Below are 20,546 nucleotides of genomic sequence, written 5' to 3'. Positions count from 1 at the left end.
TTCCACAGTTTGTTGTAATCCACAAAGTCAAAGGCTTTGACATAGTCAATAAAGCAGAAATAGATGTTTTTCTGGAACTCTCTTGCTTTTTCAATGATCCAGCAGATGTTGGCAATTTGATCTCTGGTTCCTCTGCCTTTTCTAAAACCAGCTTGAACATCTGGAAGTTCATGGTTCACATATTGCTGAAGCCTGGCTTGGAGAATTTTGAGCATTACTTTACTAGCATGTGAGATGAGTGTAACTGTGCGGTAGTTTGAGCATTCTTTGGCATTGCCTTTCTTTGGGATTGCAATGAAAACTGACCTTTTCCAGTCCTGTGGCCATTGCTGAGTTTTCCAAATCTGCTGACATACTGAGTGCAGCACTTTCATAGCATCATCTTTTAGGATTTGAAATAGCTCAACTAGAATTCCATCACCTCCACTAGCTTTGTTCGTAGTGATGCTTCCTGAGGCCCACTTGACTTCACATTCCAGGATGTCTGGCTCTAGGTGAGTGATCACACCATCGTGATTATCTGGGTTGTGAAGATCTTTTTTGTATAGTTCTTCTGTGTATTCTTGCCACCTCTTAATATCTTCTGCTTCTGTTAGGTCCATACCATTTCTGTCCTTTATTGTGCCCATCTTTGCATGAAATGTTCCCTTGGTATCTCTAATTTTCTTGAAGAGGTCTCTAGTCTTTCCCATTCTATTGTTTTCCTCGATTTCTTTGCACTGATCACTGAGGAAGGCTTTCTTATCTCTCCTTGATATTCTTTGGAACTCTCCATTCAAATGTGTATATCTTTCCTTTTCTCCTTTGTTTTTCACTTCTCTTCTTTTCACAGCTATTTGTAAGGCCTCCTCAGACAGCCATTTCGCTTTTTTGCATTTCTTTTTCTTGGGGATGGTCTTGATCCCTGTCTCTGTACAATGTCATGAACCTCTGTCCATAGTTCATCAGGCACTCTTTCTATTAGATCTAGTCCCTTAAATCTATTTTTCACTTCCACTGTATAATTGTAAGGGATTTGATTTAGGTCATACCTAAATAGGTAGGTTTCCCTTACTTTCTTCAATTTCAGTCTGAATTTGGCAATAAAGAGCTCGTGATCCGAGCCACAGTCAGCTCCCAGTCTTGTTTTTGCTGACTGTATAGAGCTTCTCCATCTTCGGCTGCAAAGAATATAATCAACGTGATTTTGGTGTCGACCATCTGGTGACGTCCATGTGTAGAATCTTCTCTTGTGTTGTTGGAAGAGGGTGTTTGCTATGACCAGTGCGTTCTCTTGGCAAAACTCTATTAGCCTTTGCCCTGCTTGATTCTGTACCCCAAGGCCAAATTTGCCTGTTACTCCAGGTGGTTCTTGACTTCCTAGTTTTGCATTCCAGTCCCCTATAATGAAAAGGACATCTTTTTGGGGTGTTAGTTCTAAAAGGTCTTGTAGGTCTTCATAGAACCATTCAACTTCAGCTTCTTCAGCATTACTGGTCAGGGCATAGACTTGGATTACTGTGATATTGAATGGTTTGCCTTGGAAATGAACAGAGATCATTCTGTCATTTTTGAGATTGCATCCAAGTACTGCATTTTGGACTCTTTTGTTGACCATGATGGCTACTCCATTTCTTCTAAGGGATTCTTGCCCACAGTAGTAGATATAATGGTCATCTGAGTTAAATTAACCCATTCCAGTCCATTTTAGTTCTCTGATTCCTAGAATGTCGACATTCACTCTTGCCATCTCCTGTTTGATCACTTCCAATTTGCCTTGATTCGTGGACCTAACATTCCAGGTTCCTATGCAACATTGCTCTTTACAGCATCAGAGTTTACTTCCATCACCAGTCCCATCCACAACTGGATGTTGTTTTTGCTTTGACTCCATCTCTTCTTTCTTTCTGGATTATTTCTCCACTGATCTCCAGTAGCATATTGGGCACCTACCGACCTGGGGAGTTCATCTTTCAGTGTCCTATCTTTTTGCCTTTTTATACTGTTCATGGCCCTACCCATCAGAACAAGACCCAGTTTCCTCCTCAGTCACTATCTGCAATCAGGAAGCTTCCATAAGCCTCTTATCCTTCTCCATCAGAGGGCAGACAGACTGAAAACCACAGTCACAGAAAACTAACCAATCTAATCACATGGACCACAGCCTTGGTTAACTCAGTGAAAGTATGAGCCATGCCGTGTAGGGCCACCCAGGATGGATGGGTCATGGTGGAGAGTTATGACGAAATATGGTCCACTGGAGAAGGGAATGGCAAACCACTTCAGTATTCTTGCCTTGAGAACCCCATGAACAGTATGAACAATGTGAATTGTGGGCTAGCGTGACACTAAATGATCCACATATTCTGCATTTATTTCTTGGAGACATTTTGAGTTATCTCATCTGGGTTTGATCCCTGAGTTGGAAAGATCCTTTGGAGGAGGGCATGGCAACCCACTCCAGTATTCTTGCCTGGAGAATCCCACAGACAGAGGAGCCTGGCGGGCTACAGTCCATGGGGTCACAAAGAGTCGAACACAACTGAGCGACTAAGCACACATAAAAACGGAGTCTGAAGCTTCAGGATGGAAAGCACCTTGTTCAAGGTCACAGAGGTGGAAAACAGCAGAGAGAAAAGCTCAGATCCTCCTGACTGCAAAGTTCAGGTGGCCCTCAGAATAGACATTTATTTCCCACTTTCCTCTCTTGCTGAACCTGTGCAATGTTTGTAAGGCCTTTTCCCTTTGAAATTGAATTGTACTTTACTGTTGGCTTCTGTTGTAATTTTGGAGGTAATTCATCTTCATCACCAGTATCTCTTTCTCTGGCACCAGCTTTGCCGACATTGGTTTATGTTATTTGTGGTCATAATGTTCCCTCGGTCTCTCTGCCAAGTAGTTAATGGTGTATAAACACATGCTTAAGTGCACCCGAGGATCTTGCTGCTAGATTGTCCTTTGGTAGAGTGACAATTTCCATTGTTCTGGGAATACAGTTCCCTGAATTATCAGAAGAGCATGTCTCTCCATGGAAGCTACATTGAATTGATGTCAATACACTGGCTGCTGCTCCATGGAAGACCATTTCCCCAATTCCAGTAACAAAACACCTAAGTGGGTTGGTACCTCTGCATTTTTTAATAAGAAGGCTCTTTGGTTTTTCAATAACAGCTCAAGTTGAATCATCTTGGGCAAAAAGCAATTTGTTAGAAGGATACTGCGGCATCTCATAGAATCCAAGGAAATGTTGAGAACATTTTGTTTTCATATAAAGAATGGGCTGGGACTTCCGTGGTGGTCCGGTGGTTAAGACTTCATGCTTCCAATGCAGAGGGCTTGGGTTCAACCCCTGGTTGGAGAACTAAGATCTTGCATGCTTATGGCATGGCCAAAAGTTCAGGGAAAAAAAGTATGAAAAAATAATTTAAAAAGAAAAAAAATGGACTGCTCTAGGTACCTAAAAAAAGGAGTTGGGGGCTCATTCCTCATTGAATTTTGCGATGAAATCCTGAGAACTATGTTAGGTAGCCTTCTCCTCTGGTATGTGCTCAGTCATGTCTGACTCTTTGCAGCCCCATGGACAGCAGCCACCAGACTCCTTTGCTCATGGGATTTTCCAGGCAAGAATACTGGAGTGGGTTGCCACATCCATCTTTAGAGGATTTTCCCACCCCAGGGATCGAACCTGTGCCTCTTACATCTCCTGCATTGGCAGGTGGATTCTTTACCACTAGCGCCATCTGGGAAGCTAGCAGATCTCCTCTGGATCTACCAGTGTTTCATACTTACCTTCAGTCCTTTGTTGGGGCCTAACTTGTACCAATTCACAAGAACCAATTATTTAAAATTTTAGGAAACTCATGTATCAGTACTCATACTAACTTCAAATCAGTCATGATGGGAGCATTTATACCTTGGGAATTTGCAAATGCTGCCTTTTTTTTGAGAGATAGTTTACCAGCACCCTTCCTGCAACAATAGACTATACTTGCACTAATTATCCAAAGTCATGTTTAGGACAGTACACTTTAAATCAGACTCTATGGGTTTGACATCTTGCTGTGCTACTTCCTTGCTTTGTGATCAAGTATCTTAGCACATCTGAACCCCGATTCATTCACCTGTAAGAGGACAATAATAATTCTACACCAAATAGGGTTTATTATGAGGATGAAGGGGCTTCCCAAGTGGCTCAGTGGGTAGAGTTTGCCTACAATGCAAGAGATATGGGTTGATCCCTGGGTCAGGAAGATCCCCTGGAGGAGGAAATGGCAACTCACTCTAAGTAGTCTTGCTGGGATAATTCCACGGACAGAGGAGTCTGGCAGGCTACAGTCCATAGGATCGCAACGAGTCGGAATGACTGAAGCAACTGATCACACACACACACACACACACACACACACAGGAGGATGAAGTGATCTAGTATCCATGGTGCGTGGTCCATGGGAAGTGTCTTGTGTACGTTAATTATTTTCCATCCTGCCTTCCAATTGTCTATTTGTTTGTTTACTATATTCTGGGACCTCAATGCCCTCACACAGTTCTTGGGACAGTCAGCACTGAAATGTTCAATGAATGGATGAAGGCAGGAGAGTGGAACCATGGGAAACACACATTTTGGCTCTCTAGTGTGTCTCCAGCATCCAGAACTGTGTCTGACACATAGTTGGTGCTCAGTGTATATATTTTGAAAGTATTAATAGATAGATAAACCCTAAATCTTCTTTGGGGACACTTTAAAGATAATCTGAACACAAATGTGTCTGATTCCATCATCCATGTCATTTTCCTCTTCTCGGTTACATGCTGCGCTGTGCTTAGTCACTCAGTTGTATACAACTCTTTGTGATCCCGTGGACGGTAGCCTGCCGGACTCCTCTATCCATGGGATTTTTCCAGAATACTGGAGTGGGTTGCCATTTTCCTCCTCTAGGGCATCTTCCCAACCCAGGGATTAAAACCACATCTCCTGTGTCTCCTGCACTGGTAGGTCTGGATTCTTTACCTGCTGAGTCATCAGAGAAACTTCTCTACAATTTATGCATCAACCATATTCCAGAGAATTCTCTGATCCCTCTCATGAAGACTAAGTGACAGAACCTATAGGAAAAAAGAATGATGTGCCTTTTGCATTCAGCATTTTAAACTTCACCCTCTTGGCGATTGCGGTTTTTTTTTTTTTTTTTTTTTTTATTTCTTTTTGGCTGCACTGGGTCTTTCTTGCTATGCACAAGCTTTCTCAGGTTGCAGCGAGCAGGGGATACTCTCTAGTTATGGTGCCCAGGCTTCTCATTGTGGTGGCTTCTCTTGTTGCGGAGCACAGGCTTTAGGGTGCACAGACTCAGCAGTTGCAGCTGGTAGGCTCAGCAGTTGTGACTGGTGGGCTCTAGAGCACTGGTTCAGTAGTTGTGGCATGTGGGCTTAATTTACGGCATGTGGGATCTTTCCAGACCAGAGATTGAACCAATGTCCCCTGCATCGCAAGGCAGATTCTTAACCACTGGACCACCAGGGAAGTCCCTGTTTTCTTTCTTGAAGTGAGGGAGATCCTTGGGAAGAACTGAGAAATAGAGATCTGTGGTCATGATGTAAGGCTGAGCAGACCCAGTGACTTTCATCGGAAATGGCCACGACAAGCCTTGGGTCTCCAGGCAAGAGAGCTCCACATCCAGAACGCAATCTGAATGCACAGAAAGCCACTAGGCTGTGTTTCCACCCCCTGTTTAGAGATGGCGAGATGACTATACGTGCTCACTTGAGAGTCTGGCGGAGCATGGGATGCTCAGCAGGGTGTCTGGCAGGGCCAAGATGAAGTCACTCATCTCTGCCTTCTGCACGGAGAGATGGAGGAGGGGAGCCTCTGCTTGGTTCAGACCAGAGCGGGCCCACGGCTGATGCTCATACAGTTAACTAAGCTTGTGCCTTCTGTACTAATGACATAAGAGCTGTGAGCCTTACACAAGAGCCCACTGAGTTGCATTCCCGATGCTTCCTTTCCTGACCTAGAGCTACAGTGGCTAATTGAAGCATACCCTGCAGAGTGTCTCTGGAGTGGAAACCAGCTGCCAATCCTGCAACAGCCCAAACTCACTGGCCTGCTGGCAATCTTTATTCTTCAGTTGTTTGATAGAAACAATCAGCCAAAGGAGAAAGGTTGTTTTTTTTTTTCTTCTTCTTTTTTGCCTCCCCCAAATGAATTTGCGTGCAGGTAGTGAGGCTGCAAAGCTAATGTCAGCCTGGACTAATTTTCTGGACAAAGGACCTGTAGTTTACGGAGTTAGGTTACAGAAGCGCGGCATGCATACATGCAAAGTCGTTTCAGTCGTGTCCGACTCTTTGCGACCCAGGCAAGAATACTGGAGTGGATTGCCATCCCCTCCTCCAGGGGATCTTCCCTACCCAGGGATCAAACCCACATCTCTTATGCCTCCTGCATTGACAGGGGGGTTCTTTACCACTAGCGCCACCTGGGAAACCCATAAAAGTGCAGCAGCAGAATTCAAACCTAAGTGTGGATTTGCGTGTAGAGGTCAGACTTCAGAGGTCAAACAGTCTCTGCCTTAGCTAGTTCTTCCATTGTGTTCAATACCTTGAGAATATTTTAAAAATTGTGTTGTATAGTTAATTTGCAATATTGTGTTTAATTTCTGCTGTATAGCAAAGTGACTCAGTTATACATATCACATATATGTATTCTTTTTCATATTCTTTTCCATTATGGTTTATCACAGGATTTTGAATATAGTTCCCTGTGCTATACAGTAGGACATTGTTGTTCATCCATCTTATATATTAATATAATAGTTTTTATCTGTTAATCTCAAACTCGCAATCCTTTCTTCATTTCCTCCTGCTTAGCAACCACATATCTGTTCTCTATGTCTGTAAGTCTGGTTTTGTTTTGTACATATATATGTTCATTTATGTAATATTTTAGATTCCACACATAAGTGATACCCTATACCAATTCCTTGAGATTTAATGCAATTGACTTCTTTACTGGTATTTTGCCTTGTTTCAAAATGAACTGCCAGCCACCCTGGGATGTACTGGAAGCCCCTGACACCAGCTCATAAGAACTGATTGTTAATGTGATCACGAGTTTCGTGAGTCAGTTGTTGAACCATTCATTGGTGACTTCATTGGTGGAGAGTCTTTACATCATGGAAATTAGCAAACTCTACAAAATCGGGCTTTTCAATATCATCGGAGAAGTGATTTACGAGTTCAGTTCAGTTCAGTCGCTCAGTCGTGTCTGACTCTTTGCGACCCCATGAATCGCAGCATGCCAGGCCTCTCTGTCCATCACCAACTCCCAGAGTTTACCCACACCCACGTCCATCGAGTCGGTGATGCCATCCAACCATCTCATCCTCTGTTGTCCCCTTCTTCTCCTGCCCCCAACCCTTCCCAGCATTAGGGTCTTTTCCAATGAGTCAACTCTTCGCATGAGGTGGCCAAAGTATTGGAGTTTCAGCTTCAACATCAGTCCTTCCAATGAACACCCAGGACTGATCTCCTTTAGGATGGACTGGTTGGATCTTCTTGCAGTCCAAGGGACTCTCAAGAGTCTTCGCCAACACCACAGTTCAAAAGCATCAGTTCTTACGAGTTCACTTCCACTGTAAAATATTCATGCATAAACCATACAGAGTCGTATTGAAGAACATGAGCTTTGGAATTAAACTCTGTGGATTTGATATCTAGCTTTGGAGCATATTCAAAAATAGGCTTTGACTCTTGGGTGTAAGAGAGTGCCAAGGATGTACTGTACAACAGGCGGAATGTAGCCAATATTTTATAATAACTGTAAATGGAAAGTAACCTCTAAAAATTGTATACCAATAAAAAAAATTTTTTAAGATGTAAAAAAGTCCATTAGCTTGACCTAGTGTGTAATGGCACTCACAATGTCTTGTTTTTTAATGTTCAACAATAAAAAGAAAAATGCTAATAACAGTAATTTTTATTTTTGCATTCATGTTTTGCCACAGACAATATTTTAGGTGTTTTCATCATAAAAGCAAATATATGAAACAAGTATTATCATTCTCACCTCAAAGTAAAGAAAAATATGGTTTATGTAACTTCCCTAATGATAGAAAGAATCATGGACAAAATGGAATTTGAAACAGGGTTCTTCATTCACCTTGTTCATGGTGGAAAAGTTGGAATACACAAAAGCACTGAAAATAGAATTATCTAATACATTTATTAACTGATAGACAATTGCATTTCTTCTGTTTTTTTTGTGTGTGTACATGTACATTGGATTTATTTATATAAACATAGGCTTCCCTGGTGGCTCAGATGGTAAAGAATTGTCTTTACCCCATAACAGACGATGATCTGGCTCATAGGGTCAATGGTGCCAAGATTGAGAAATACTTCAGTAAAGTATGAAACACTATATTGTCATCCCCATTATACTGATGGGAAAAGTGAGGCACTGAGAAGCTGAAGCACATTCTCTAGGTTTTTCAGGCAGTAAATTGCTGATACTGGATTCAGAACTCAAAGCTCACCTGCTTACCCTCTGTGGCTCCCCACACTCTGGGGTTTGGTCAGAAAGGCTGTGGGGGGATGAGGGGGTAGGAGGGAGAGGAAAAACAGGATTCAGGGCTGTTTTGGGAAAATAAGGGCTTCCCAGTTAGCTCAGACAGTAAAGAATCCGCCTGCAATGCAGGAGACCCAGGTTTGATCCCTGGGTCAGGAAGATCCCCTGGAGGAGGGCATGGCAACCCTCTCCAGTAGTCTTGCCTGGGAAATCCCATGGACGGAGGAGTCTGGCAGGCTACAGTCCATGGGGTCGCAAAGAGCCAGCCACGACTGAGTGACTAACACACTTGGGAAAACAAAAGGCAGGTGACAGCTATGGTGAGTTGTGAGTCTTAATTTTTGCATAGATTGTACTGACACCAGGCTTCCCTCCCTGTCGCTCCCTCAGGCCGGCTTCTCCGAGCCCCTGCTGTGAAAGTTCAGTTCTGTTGAATTTCCTCTGGCATCAGGGCTCTCCTTCCAGCTGCTTCCTGCTCTTCTGCATCGCTGGTGGGTTAGGAGCCCTGAGCGAGATTTGATCTGACACGGTGCTTTTGCTAATTTTGCCTGGGAAACCGAAGCTGAGAGTTGCTGCAGGTTCTTTGGGACAAAAATACCATCACTGGTCTTCCCACTGAGGAAGGTGGGGCTGGTCCAGCTCTGGGGCCATTTGTAATGCAGTTTGCTTGGGGACCAGCTCCTTGTGGCCTTGGATGCTCCCAGGGGCAGCGCTGGCTGTCAACTGAGTGATGAGTCACCTGGAGCCTTTGGAGATGGGAGGTGGGAATCAGCCTTTCCTGGCGTTGCCGTGTCAAGCTCTACCCTTGTTGCTGGGTGAGCAGGTGTGCGTGTGTGCTAAGTCGCTTCAGTCATATCCGGTGGTGAGCAGGCACTTGTGAACAGTTTGTTGTTTTTAATATGAAGAGGCAAGGAGGAGCAGGAGGAGGCAGAGGAGGAATGGTAGAAAGCATGGGCCATGGAATCAGATGGCTTTGGTAGCTGTGTGATAGTAAGGGGCTGTACCTCTCTGAGCCTCACTCTTTACCTGTAAAATGGGGATAATCGCACAGTGAGGGTATTGTGAGAATTAAATCTCTCTGTTTTTGTTTTTTAGTCACTCAGTCATGTCTGACTCTTTGTGACTCCATAGACTGCAGCATGCCAGGCTTCCCTGTCCTTCACTATCTCCTGGAGTTTGCTCAAACTCATGTCTGTTAAATTGGTGATGCCACCCAACCATCCCATTCTCTGTTGTCGCCTTCACTTCCTGCCCTTAATCTTTCTGAACATCGGGGTCTTTTCCAGTGAACTGACTCTTCGCATCAGGTGGACAAAGTATTGGAGCTTCAGCTTCAGCATCAGTCCTTCCAATGAATATTCAGTGTTGATTTCCTTTAGGAAACTTGTTAGATACAGTCATAAACATAGATATTGCCAACATCTGAGAGGTTTTGGAGTCCTTTCTTATGAATAAAATCAGCTCCATTCTTTTCATTCTGGATGCCATATTGAGGATTCTGAGATCAGGCTCTGACTTAACCGGTTTATCAGGAAAGAGTGGGAGATTGATTAGTGATGCCTGACATGGGTGTAGGCATGGGGAGGGGAGGAAAGTGTGTACCTGGCATTTCCAGGTAGACTCAGCTGCAGAGTGAATAGTCACTGAAACCACAGTGCTGCTGCTGTTGGTTATTTAGGTCACTGTAAAGTCAAGTTAAAGAATAGTTCTATGTTTGAGGGAGGCTGAAGTCAGAGAAGGAAGAAAAGTTGCTGATTTCTCTTAAATTGGCAGTCTCTAGTGACAGAATGGCTTTGCTGCTGAGAAGTTTAACATATATCGACAGTGATATAAGGCCAAATGATTGGCTACAATTATCTCCCTCCCTGGCAATTCTTCTTGCTGGGCAGACTGGGATAACTGTGGAGGCTGCAAAGTGATGGAGGCCCAGTGCCTCCCGGAGTGGAGGTAAAGCCTGGATGGGGGATTGATGAGCCTGGGAGGAGATGGTTTGCTGAGCTGCTGATCAGAGATAACCTCTTCTGCTAACAGCTGGGGAAGGGAGTTGATGTTAAGAGAAAAAAAATGGGAAAATGCCTATAGTTGCTGAACATGGATTGGTTTTTTAAAAATATTTATTTATTTATTTATTTTTATTTGTTTATTTGGTTGCACCAGAGCTTCCCAGGTGGCACTAGTGGTAAAGAATCTGCCTGCAATGCAGGAGACCTGAGTTTGAACTCTGGGTTGGGAAGATCCCCTGGAGGAGGGCATGGCATCCCACTCCAGTATTCTTGCCTGGAGAATTCCGTGGACAGAGGAACCTGGTAAGATCATGGGGTGGCAAAGAGTTAGACAGGACTGAATGACTAACATGCACATGTTGGGGCTTAGTTGCAGCATGTGGAATCTAGTTCCCTGACCAGGGATTGAACCCAGGTCCCCTGAATTGGGAGCGTGGCATCTTAGCTACTGGACCACCAAGTAGGTCCCCACACGAATTGGTTTTGTTTGCATTTCCAGATACTGCTCTTCAGGGAAGGGCATCCCACACTCCCTCTGGGGATCCACCCCCCTCCCACTCCAGCTGTAGCTCCTCTTGCAGGTCTGATCAATCGGAACATTGCATCCCTGGCCACCAAGATAGGTTTAGAGACGGCCATGTGATCAAAGGGCTTCCCTGGTGGTTCAGACGGTAAAGAATCTGCCTGCAAGGCAGGAGACCCAGGTTTGATCCCTGGGTTGGGAAGATTCCTGGAAAAGGAAATGGTAACCCACTCCAATAAGTTGTCTGGAGAATTCCATGGACAGAGGAGCCTGGTTGGCTACAGTCCATGCGGTAACCAAGAGTCGGACACGACTGAGTGACTAACACTTTCACGTGATCAAAGCCCATCTGGGAATTAAGCCCATGGATTTTTCTGGAAATATTGGGAAAATAGTCACTTTCCATTAACCTTGCTAAACTGGCGCTGTCTTCATTTAGAGTTGCTGAAGGCCATTTTTGTCAGTACACAGTGAGAGCCTTTCCTGACAGTGAAGCCAAAACAGGGCAAAGTGGAGATGAGAGAGGACAGGAAGCAGATTGTTGACAACGTCATCTGAGCATCTGGATGCAGCCACGCCTGCAGCTCATAACAGCTGGACTTCCGTGTGCTTTCACCTTAACCAATTCATGATGAATATTTTCACCACCGAAGAAAAGGGAGTGCTGACGAGTTTTAGCTAATACAATACCCACAGGCAAAATAGCATTTCCTCAAAGCCAAGTGATATTTGCTGGCAGAAGAAAAGGTGAACATTCAAGATAGAACAAACAGTATGTTAGCTATGAGAAGTATCACTTCCATAACACTGACAGCTGCTATTAAACAGCCCTGGACCAGGTGGTTTTCACAGTTATCACAGAACTTAACGATCATCTCACAGTATGATCTCTGTTTTGCTCTTGAAGAAATCAGGAAGCTAAGAATTAGTGGTCATGTCCAAGGTAACATCAGTGGGTTAATTACAGAGTTTAAGTTTCAGTCCAGCTCTGTCTGCCTCTAAGGACCATGCTTTGTCACTACACTCTGTATGGCCTCTTGGCAGACATGCTGCAGTGTATGAGGGAAAGCAGAGGTGTGGGTTTGCCATGAGCCAGGCCCAGGGTTGGACCCCCTTCATGGATATTCTCTTTTGAGTGAAGAAAATCTCAGGCCGCAGAGACTGATAAAACAAAAAATTAAGGAAATAAAAATCTGTAGGCAGAAAGTACAAAATCTGTTTGCTCTGATGCATAGAGCTCCTTATGCAACTTATATTAAAATAATTGATCAAATGGGTACTATTGGCTCATGGAATACACAGCCGTGATGACTGGCTTCATCTTGAGCCCCCAGTGGGAATTCCAAGGAAATCCAGGAAGGATATTATTGCATTTCATCATCAAATGATTCCTGGAAAGCTCAAAGGAAAGATGGAACAGGTTTAAGCATGTTTTGGTACCAGTTGGCATTTGTTGTTGTCGCTTAGCTGCTCAATCATGTCCGACTCTTTGCAACCCCATGGACTGCAGCATGCTAGGCTTCCCTGTCCTTCACTATTTCCTGGAGTTTGCTCAACCTTATGTCCATTGAGTCAGTGATGCCATCTCATCCTCTGCCACCTCCTTCTCCTTTTGCCTTCTATCTTTCCCAGCATCAGGGTCTTTTCCAGTGAATTGGCTCTTTGCATGAGGTGGTCAAAGTATTGGAGCTTCAGCTTTAACACAGATCCTTCTAGTACATATTCAGGGTTGATTTTCTTTAGTATAGACTGGTTTGATCCCCTTGCTGTCCAAGGGACTCTCAAGTTTCTTCCTTGAGACCTTCATTAAGCACAAAGCACTAGTCTTAAATGGCATGGGGAGGAGGGTGTTTTTATTTACATCATGAATAATTTAAACCTGTGGCAGAGTCATGTTAATGTACGGTAAAACCAATACAATATTGTAAAGTAATTAGCCTCCAATTAAAATAAATAAATTTATATTAAAAAAATAAAAGACATTAATGAAAAAATAGTGTTTTAAGGTTTAGAAAATATCTAATGCAATGAATCTCTTTGTCTATTTCTGTTTCTCACTGCTCTGAAGTCTAAATTCAGGAAAGACAGCAGCTGCTGTTAACAGTTTATGAAATATTCACTCAGTACTTGAAACCTCACTGTGTCACTTCCATCTTCTGCTGCCCCACCTCTCAGGGCCTCTGCTTCTACACATTTCTCTGCTGGAACTTCCCTCCCCTCCCACTTCCATCAAATTCCTCTTCCTCTGCATTTTCTCTAAATTATCTCCTATTCCTTCAAATTCCAGCCTGTCTTCCCAGATGAGCAGGCTCATTACACGTTTTCTTAGCTCCTAGTGTTTCTCCTAAATAGATGTATCCCTTCATAGTTACACAGTTGCAATTAGGTAATTTTTTGATAACTGCCTATGGTTATTTGACTAATGTCCAACTCTAGTTAAGTTCTGGGAGAATAAGCATTGTGTCCTTTGTTAAAATTGCTAGTCAATCCTAAAGGAAATCAACCCTGGATATTCACTGGAAGGACTGATGCTGAAGCTGAAGCTCCAGTCCTTTGGCCACCTAATGTGAAGAGCTGACTCAATGGAAAAGACCCTGATGCTGGGAAAAGTTGAGGGCAGGAGGCAAAGGTGGCGACAAAGGGTGAGATGGTTGGATGGCCTCACCAACTCAGTGGACATGAGTTTGAGCAGACTCCAGGAGATAGTGAAGGGCAGGGAAGCCCAATGTGCTGCAGTCCATGGGGTTGCAAAAAGCTGGACACTACTTAGTGAATGAACAATAAATTGTATTCCCAGGGAGTCTCAAAGAGCCTTACAGACAATAGGTTCTCAATAAATATTTTACAACATCCCTATGAAAAAGGCAGATAGTACTAATCAAATATTATAGATGAGAAAACTGAGTCCCTGAGAGAAGGCGGAACAACCTGCTAGGTCTCAAATCCAGTCCTGTTTCACAAAGCTCTACCCTTAACCGTTAAGTTATCCTAGTTACTTCTAGAAGTTGACATTCTGTTTGGCAAGAGCAAAATGGCCTGGAGCCATTTAAATCAGTCTGAGAATTTATTGCCCTTTCTTAGATCTAATTACCTCCATGGTATCAGAAGTCCTTTCTTTCTTTTTTATTAAAAAAAATAATTCACAGCCCCTCCTTAGATTGGTAACAAGACACTTTATAATCAAGTCTAGTGTTTCAAAAGCTAGCAACTAGCAATTCACTGGAATTACCTGGAGAGATTAAAAAATTTTTTGATGTCTGCATTGCACCACCAAAAGGTTCTGATTAATTGGTTTAGAGTGCGAACTGGGTGTTAGTATTTTTTATGCCTCCCAATGGTTCTCACGTGCAGGCAAGTTGAGAATCACTGATCTAACCTTCATCAGTTTCACTATCTCATCTGCTTGTGTCTCCACAGTAATGGTTTCATCTTTGCTTCAATCTCATCCTCCTATGAGCCATTTGCCTGTCTTTGCTTTTCCTCCTTTCATGGCTACAGGATCCATTCACACCCTGCCATTATTTTCATGGCACTCAGCATGCTGTATTCTAATCCATCACTTTATCATTCTAATTTAATTGTCTTGGTTGAGGTCACAGACTGGATCTTGTCCAATGCAATACCCAAAGAGTCTACTTCATATCACACATTGTACCCATGAATAATATGAGTTCGTGCATAAATAAATGAAAAGGTGGGATGATTTCATATATTTTCCTATTTCTCACCCTTTCCCATTTGAAACACATTTCCCAAAAATCAAGGTCCTGGAGGTTGAATATTTCAGTAGATCAGATCTCTCTACTTATTCACTCAAACATAAACCTCAATGCTAAGTGAAAGAAAGTGTTAGTTTCTCAGTCATGTCCAACTCTTTGCGACACCGTGGACGTAGCCCACCGGGCTCCTCTCACCATGGGCTTTTCCAGGCAAGAATACTGGAGTGGGTTGCCATGCCTCCTCCAGGGGATCTTCCTGACCCAGGGATACAACTTGGGTCTCCTGTATTGCAGGTGGATTCTTTACCATCTGAGCCACCAGGGAGCCCAATGCTAAGGTCATCATCTGCTTTTGGTAAGGCTAGTTAGGGCTATCGGAGAAGGCAATGGCACCCCACTGCAGTATTCTTGCCTGGAAAATCCCATGGATGGAGGAGCCTGGTAGGCTGCAGTCCATGGGGTGTCGAAGAATCAGACATGACTGAGCGACTTCACTTATACTTTTAACTTTCATGCATTGGAGAAGGAAATGGCAACCCACTCCAGTGTTCTTGCCTGGAGAATCTCAGGGATGGCACAGCCTGGTAGGCTGCCGTCTATGGGGTCCCACAGAGTCGGACACGACTGAAGCGACTTAGCAGCAGCAGCAGTTAGGGCTGTTGGCTTAGTTAAAAGTTATCTGGCCTGGAGACACAGGCTAGGCCAGTGGTCCTCAAACTGGCTGACCATTGGCATCACTGGGCCTTGATTGTGGTTACCATCCAGCCAGTTGCCACATACCTGCACTGCAGGCCCTCTGTGTGTCATGAACAGAGGCATCTGTGTATTTCATGAGTTAACACAGGAATTTCTCACTAAACACACCCTGAACTCCGAACATACCTTCTCATCCTTTTTCTTACCCATCACCCTTCATCCAACAAGCATTCTAGAAACTGCAATTGGCCTTCTTTACAAAAATGGGGGAAAACAAACCCACTAGGAAACGCCGTATTTTCTGAGTTTTTCTAAATTATTCTTTCTCATCTCCATATGGTACACTCATTCAATTATGGCTTTAATGAAAGAGCAAGAAAGGGAAGAATAAATTTTTTTTAAAAGAAATGACTTTTTCAATTGCAGTCTGGCATGAATGTTTTGATACGGTTGTTTTGAGGATAAAAAAGAAGTTGAGCATGGAAATATATTATTGATTCCTGCCTGTTCTTCAGGGTCACACACTACTGATTAAAGCCCTGCACAGCCCTAATCTTTGCTCCCTTATCCCAAGGGAGCAAATTTGTAGAGCTGCCAAGAACCCAAACTCTGGCATGGAGATTGTAATGCTTGGTGAAACAGCCAGGCCACAGAAGCTCAGAAAATTCCTATCAGTAGTAGGAGAGAGCTCACTGGGGAGATGGAAGGAAGGCAGACTGAGCTGACAGGGAGGTTTTGGATGCTAACAAAGCACCCTCACTCTTTTCCAAGGACTCTGCCATCTCTTTCTCTGCATTTCTGTATATAGGTCTGGAGAGGCAGTGTAATTCATACATAATTTACTCTCCCACTGCAAGCGACAGAAGCCTGACTCCAACTGGCATGGGCAATATCATTTGGGGCTTTCTTGGCTAACGTAACTGGGAATGGTGGAGGCAGAGTTATTTGCCTTGAGGACAGCTGGATCCATTTGTTTGAAGATGCTCAACGTTATTTTCTCCTTTTCTCTGTCTTTGGATTTTATTTTCTCCCACTGTAGACAGGGGGCTTTCCATGTGGCTCAGTGATAAAGAATCCACCTGCCAATGCAGGAGACTCCAGTTCCATCCCTGGATCGAGAAGACCCCCTGGCAGAGGAAATGGCAACCCACTCTAGTATTCTTGCCAGGATAATCCCATGGACAGAGGAGCCTGGCGGGCTACAGTCCATGGGGCTGCAAAGAGTCAGACACGACTGAGCTACTGAGCACAGACTGCAGTCAGGTTTCTCCCAGTGTTGCTTCTTCCCTCATAAGACTTTCACATTCAGTTTCTTCCTCTCCTTTCTTGTGATCGTATCCCTCACTCAAGTTTCCTGTAACCACGCCTTCTTTATTTAGACCTCTGTGGAAGACGTATGCAAATGGATTACTTTTAGTAGGCTGGTCATCTATTTAGCTGGCTTGATGAACTCAACTTTTTTTTTTTTGGTCATACCCTGTGACATGAGGGACCATAGTTCTTTGACCAGAGATTGAAGCCATCCCTCCTGCACGGGAACGTGGAGCCTCAACCACTGGACCACTGCGGAAGTCCCATTTTACAACTTTTTAAACTGGCTCTGGAACCAATCTCTCTGCCTTGGGAGATGATGTTGAGAGAACAGTGTCAGGTTCAAGTTCTGGCAGGGCCATTGATGAGATCTAAACTCCTGGGAGAACCATCCAATTTTCCTCTCTTCCTTTATCCACTTCACATGTGTGGAGTCCTGCCCCAAGGCCACAGAAGCAGAGCCCAGAACCAAGGTCACCTCTGAGGCTGACTGAACCCTTTTGTAACCATTGCCAAAAGCCCCTCAACCCCTGCTGCCCCTGATCATTACCAGCAGGCTTCCTGACCCTGAATTAGGCAAAAATGCCCACCTCGGTAGTCACCCTATAGCATCCTAACCAATCACCTAGCGCCAACCTTCCCGCAGGAGTTTTCTTTGTCTTGAGGCTATAAAAATTGGCTGCAAACCCACAAAAAGGGCTTCCCTGGTGGCTCAGTGGTAGAGAATCCACCTGCCAATGCAGGAGATGCAGGTTCCACCGCTGGGTTGGGAAGATCTCCTGGAGAAAGAAATGGCAACCCACTCCAGTATTCTTATCTGGGAAATACCATGGACAGATGAGCCTGGTAGGGGCTTGAAGAGAGTTGGACATGACTTAGTGACTGAGCATGATCACAAACCCACAAAAATCTTCGACTCTCCCTGGCCTGTGAGGAGCTGCTGGCCTGCTGTGCTCTCAGTGCCCACACTATCTCTGCTCTTTGTTCTTAATAAACTCATTCCTTTCTGCAATGCTCTGTGTCTGGACATACTTTTCCAACCCACGTTCGGACAGCCTCAACATGGCAGTGATGAATATCCAATGGGCATGCATATGTTGTGGGCAGTTTAGCCATAAAACAAAGATATCCTCCCATCCCATCCGAACAACCAGCCTGGACATTAGAAAAGAAGCAGTTGTCTGGTAATTAAACTACAAAATCACTATTCAGTGAATCAGGGCAGAGATAGATAGCAAAGAAAGAGCTCAGGTTTCTAGGCTGGAGGAAGACTTTGCTGAAGTTGTTATAGCTAAAGACCGCATGCCTATAAAAAGATACACTGACCAGAAATAACACTGTGGGGGAAAAAGCGTCAGAATAATGATCAATCCTGGAAAAGATAATCCAGGGTAAAGTGTGTTCTCACTAATGGACTTTGAGGATTAGGGCCCCACGAAAACGCTCTTACAGTGTGAAAATGGTTCAGTTCAGTCCAGTCTCTCAGTCGTGTCTGATTCTTTGCAATCCCCATGGACTTCTGCACATGAGGCTCCCCTGTCCGTCATCAACTCCTGGAGCTTGCTCAAACTCATGTCCATTGAGTCGGTAAGTTGGTGATGCCATCCAACCATCTCATCCTCTGTCGTCCCCTTCTCCTCCTGCCTTCAATCTTTCCCAGCATCAGGGTCTTTTCCAATGAGTCAGTTCTTTGCATCAGGTGGCCAAAGGATTGGAGTTTCAGCTTCAGCAACAGTTCTTCCAATGAATATTCAGGACTGATTTCCTTTAGGATGGACTGCTTTGATCTCCTTGCAGATCAAATGAAAACGGTGCCATCACCCTAACTGGTCTTGGTGCCATTCATCATGGGCTATAATCCAATGGACCTGCCCAAACTTGCCTCCTAGTCTATTAATACTCTCTTCATGCCCAGCTGGAATGTTTCCTTTTGCACATCTTTTCTGGAGGGACAATTTACAATGTGTGTCAAGAGACTTAAAAACATTCCTACCTTGTGACGTGGCTTCCCAGATGGCTCAGTGGTAAGGAATCAGCCTGCAATACAGAATTCCTGGCGGGCTCCAGTCCATAGGGCTGCAAAGAGTAGGACACGACTGAAGCAACTTAAGCATGCATGCACCCTGTGACCCAATAATTCCATTGCTGAAGAATTGATTACAAACAGGGATGAGGTTTTAGAAATGAGAATATTCATCACAGAGTCATTTATAATAGTGACAAGTGGAGATGCTCTAACTGTCTGACCATGGGGTATGGGTAAGTTCACTATGGCAATCTTATCGTACAGTGGGTAGGACTCTGTTGTGACCACAGCAACTTGAGTTTGAATCTGAGTCACGGCAGGAACTGCATTGCTCATAAGCACCTCACTGTTTGGGCTTGCCTGGTCGCTCAGTGGTTAAAAAGAACACTCCTGCCCAAGCAGGAGACCCAGTTTCGATCCCTGGGTCGGGAAGATCCCGTGAAGAAGGAAATGGCAACCCACTCCAGTATTCTTGCCTGGAAAAGTCCTGTGGACAGAGGAGCCTGATGGGCTATAGTCCATGGGGTCCACAGAAAGAGTTGGACACAAATTAGCAACTAAATAACAACAACAACAACATGCTATCTAAAGACACTTTATATAATTTTTAATTGAAAACCCAGGGAATGATAACGTCAAGTGAGTACAAGTAAGATATAATGCTTTTATAGAACATGATCCAGAACTTAATAGGTGATTTCCACTGTGGATAGTTAAACATTTTGGTTCTGAAAGTGACCCTCCTCTACTGCCAGATGCCAGCATGTTGGTGTGAGGATAAGAATGGAAGGAAATAATAGCTTACTTTTCTGTATTTGCCAAAATTCCCATAATGAATATGTGTTGCTTTCACAAGAGAAATATATAATTTTCAATGGTGTCATTTTCCTGATTACAAACCTCTCTGTGATATCCCTCTCGAGGCTTATGATTATGGATGAGTCTTAGACTAATGTACTCTGGCTAGAATCCAGTGCCCTCCACTGGCAGTTCCCTAGCTTTCTTCCCACCTACCATCCTTCAAAACTTTCGAGATTCAGTTAGGCTCACTGCCATTTAATCCTTCAATGTATATCCTTAGTAGATAGAGTTTGTGGTGTTTGTCCAGCCCCAGAAGCCACTGCCCTCAAGCTCACCAGTTAGCTTCCCTGGCAACCATGATTGTGATGCTGGCCCCCTCAGAGAAGCTCGTTGGATGAAGGATACAGAGATGCCTCAATCTGGGCCAATCAGAGTCACTCTTTTGGAAACTTGGAGTTGAATTGAGAGGCAGCCATCATCTACCTTGTAAGAAGAAATGGAAGCTTGTTGGCTAAGAAATAATAACATAGGGAGAAAAAGTAGAGGGCACTGTGATGACATTTGAACCCTTCATTTCAGTTTATGCCCAATTCCCTGGGGCACCGCCATCTTGGATTCTGTATTCTTATGTTAAATTTGAAAGTCTACTTGTTAAACTTCAGTTGGCTTCAGTTGGTTACTGTTGTTGTTTAGTCTCTGAGTCAGGTCTGATTCTTTGCAACACCATGGACTGTAGCCCACCAAGATCCTCTTTCCATGGGATTTTCCAGGCAAGAATACTGGAGTGGGTTGCCATTTCCTTCCCTAGGGGAATCTCCCCAACCCAGGGATTGAACCTACATCTCCTGCATTGGCAGGAGCCACCAGAAAAGAAACTTAACCATTACGTATCCCATGCTCACATTTTTCTATGAAAGGTATAGCTCTA

The 20,546-nt window shown here is 44.0% G+C and overlaps 1 long non-coding RNA gene across 2 annotated transcripts in view; it reads right to left on the bottom strand.

The window, feature by feature from the left end:
• Positions 1-19,951, bottom strand: part of LOC145532990 (uncharacterized) — a 36,446-nt gene extending 16,495 nt beyond the window's left edge. The window contains exons 1-2 of one of the 2 annotated variants that reach the window (XR_014073744.1): positions 19,718-19,951; positions 18,785-18,867 (exon numbers count right to left, since the gene is read on the bottom strand). This is a non-coding gene — a long non-coding RNA (uncharacterized LOC145532990). The remainder of the gene's footprint in view (positions 1-18,784; positions 18,868-19,717) is intronic. The other variant, XR_014073743.1, reaches the window with a different exon arrangement.
• Positions 19,952-20,546: the final 595 nt, after the last annotated feature.

The sequence above is a fragment of the Giraffa tippelskirchi genome, chromosome 13, assembly GCF_054371585.1.
Source record: "Giraffa tippelskirchi isolate mGirTip1 chromosome 13, T2T-mGirTip1v1.2.pri, whole genome shotgun sequence".
Taxonomy (NCBI): domain Eukaryota; kingdom Metazoa; phylum Chordata; class Mammalia; order Artiodactyla; family Giraffidae; genus Giraffa; species Giraffa tippelskirchi.
The sequence above is the reverse complement of the archived record's forward strand: the minus strand, read 5'-3'. Positions and strand labels throughout refer to the sequence as shown.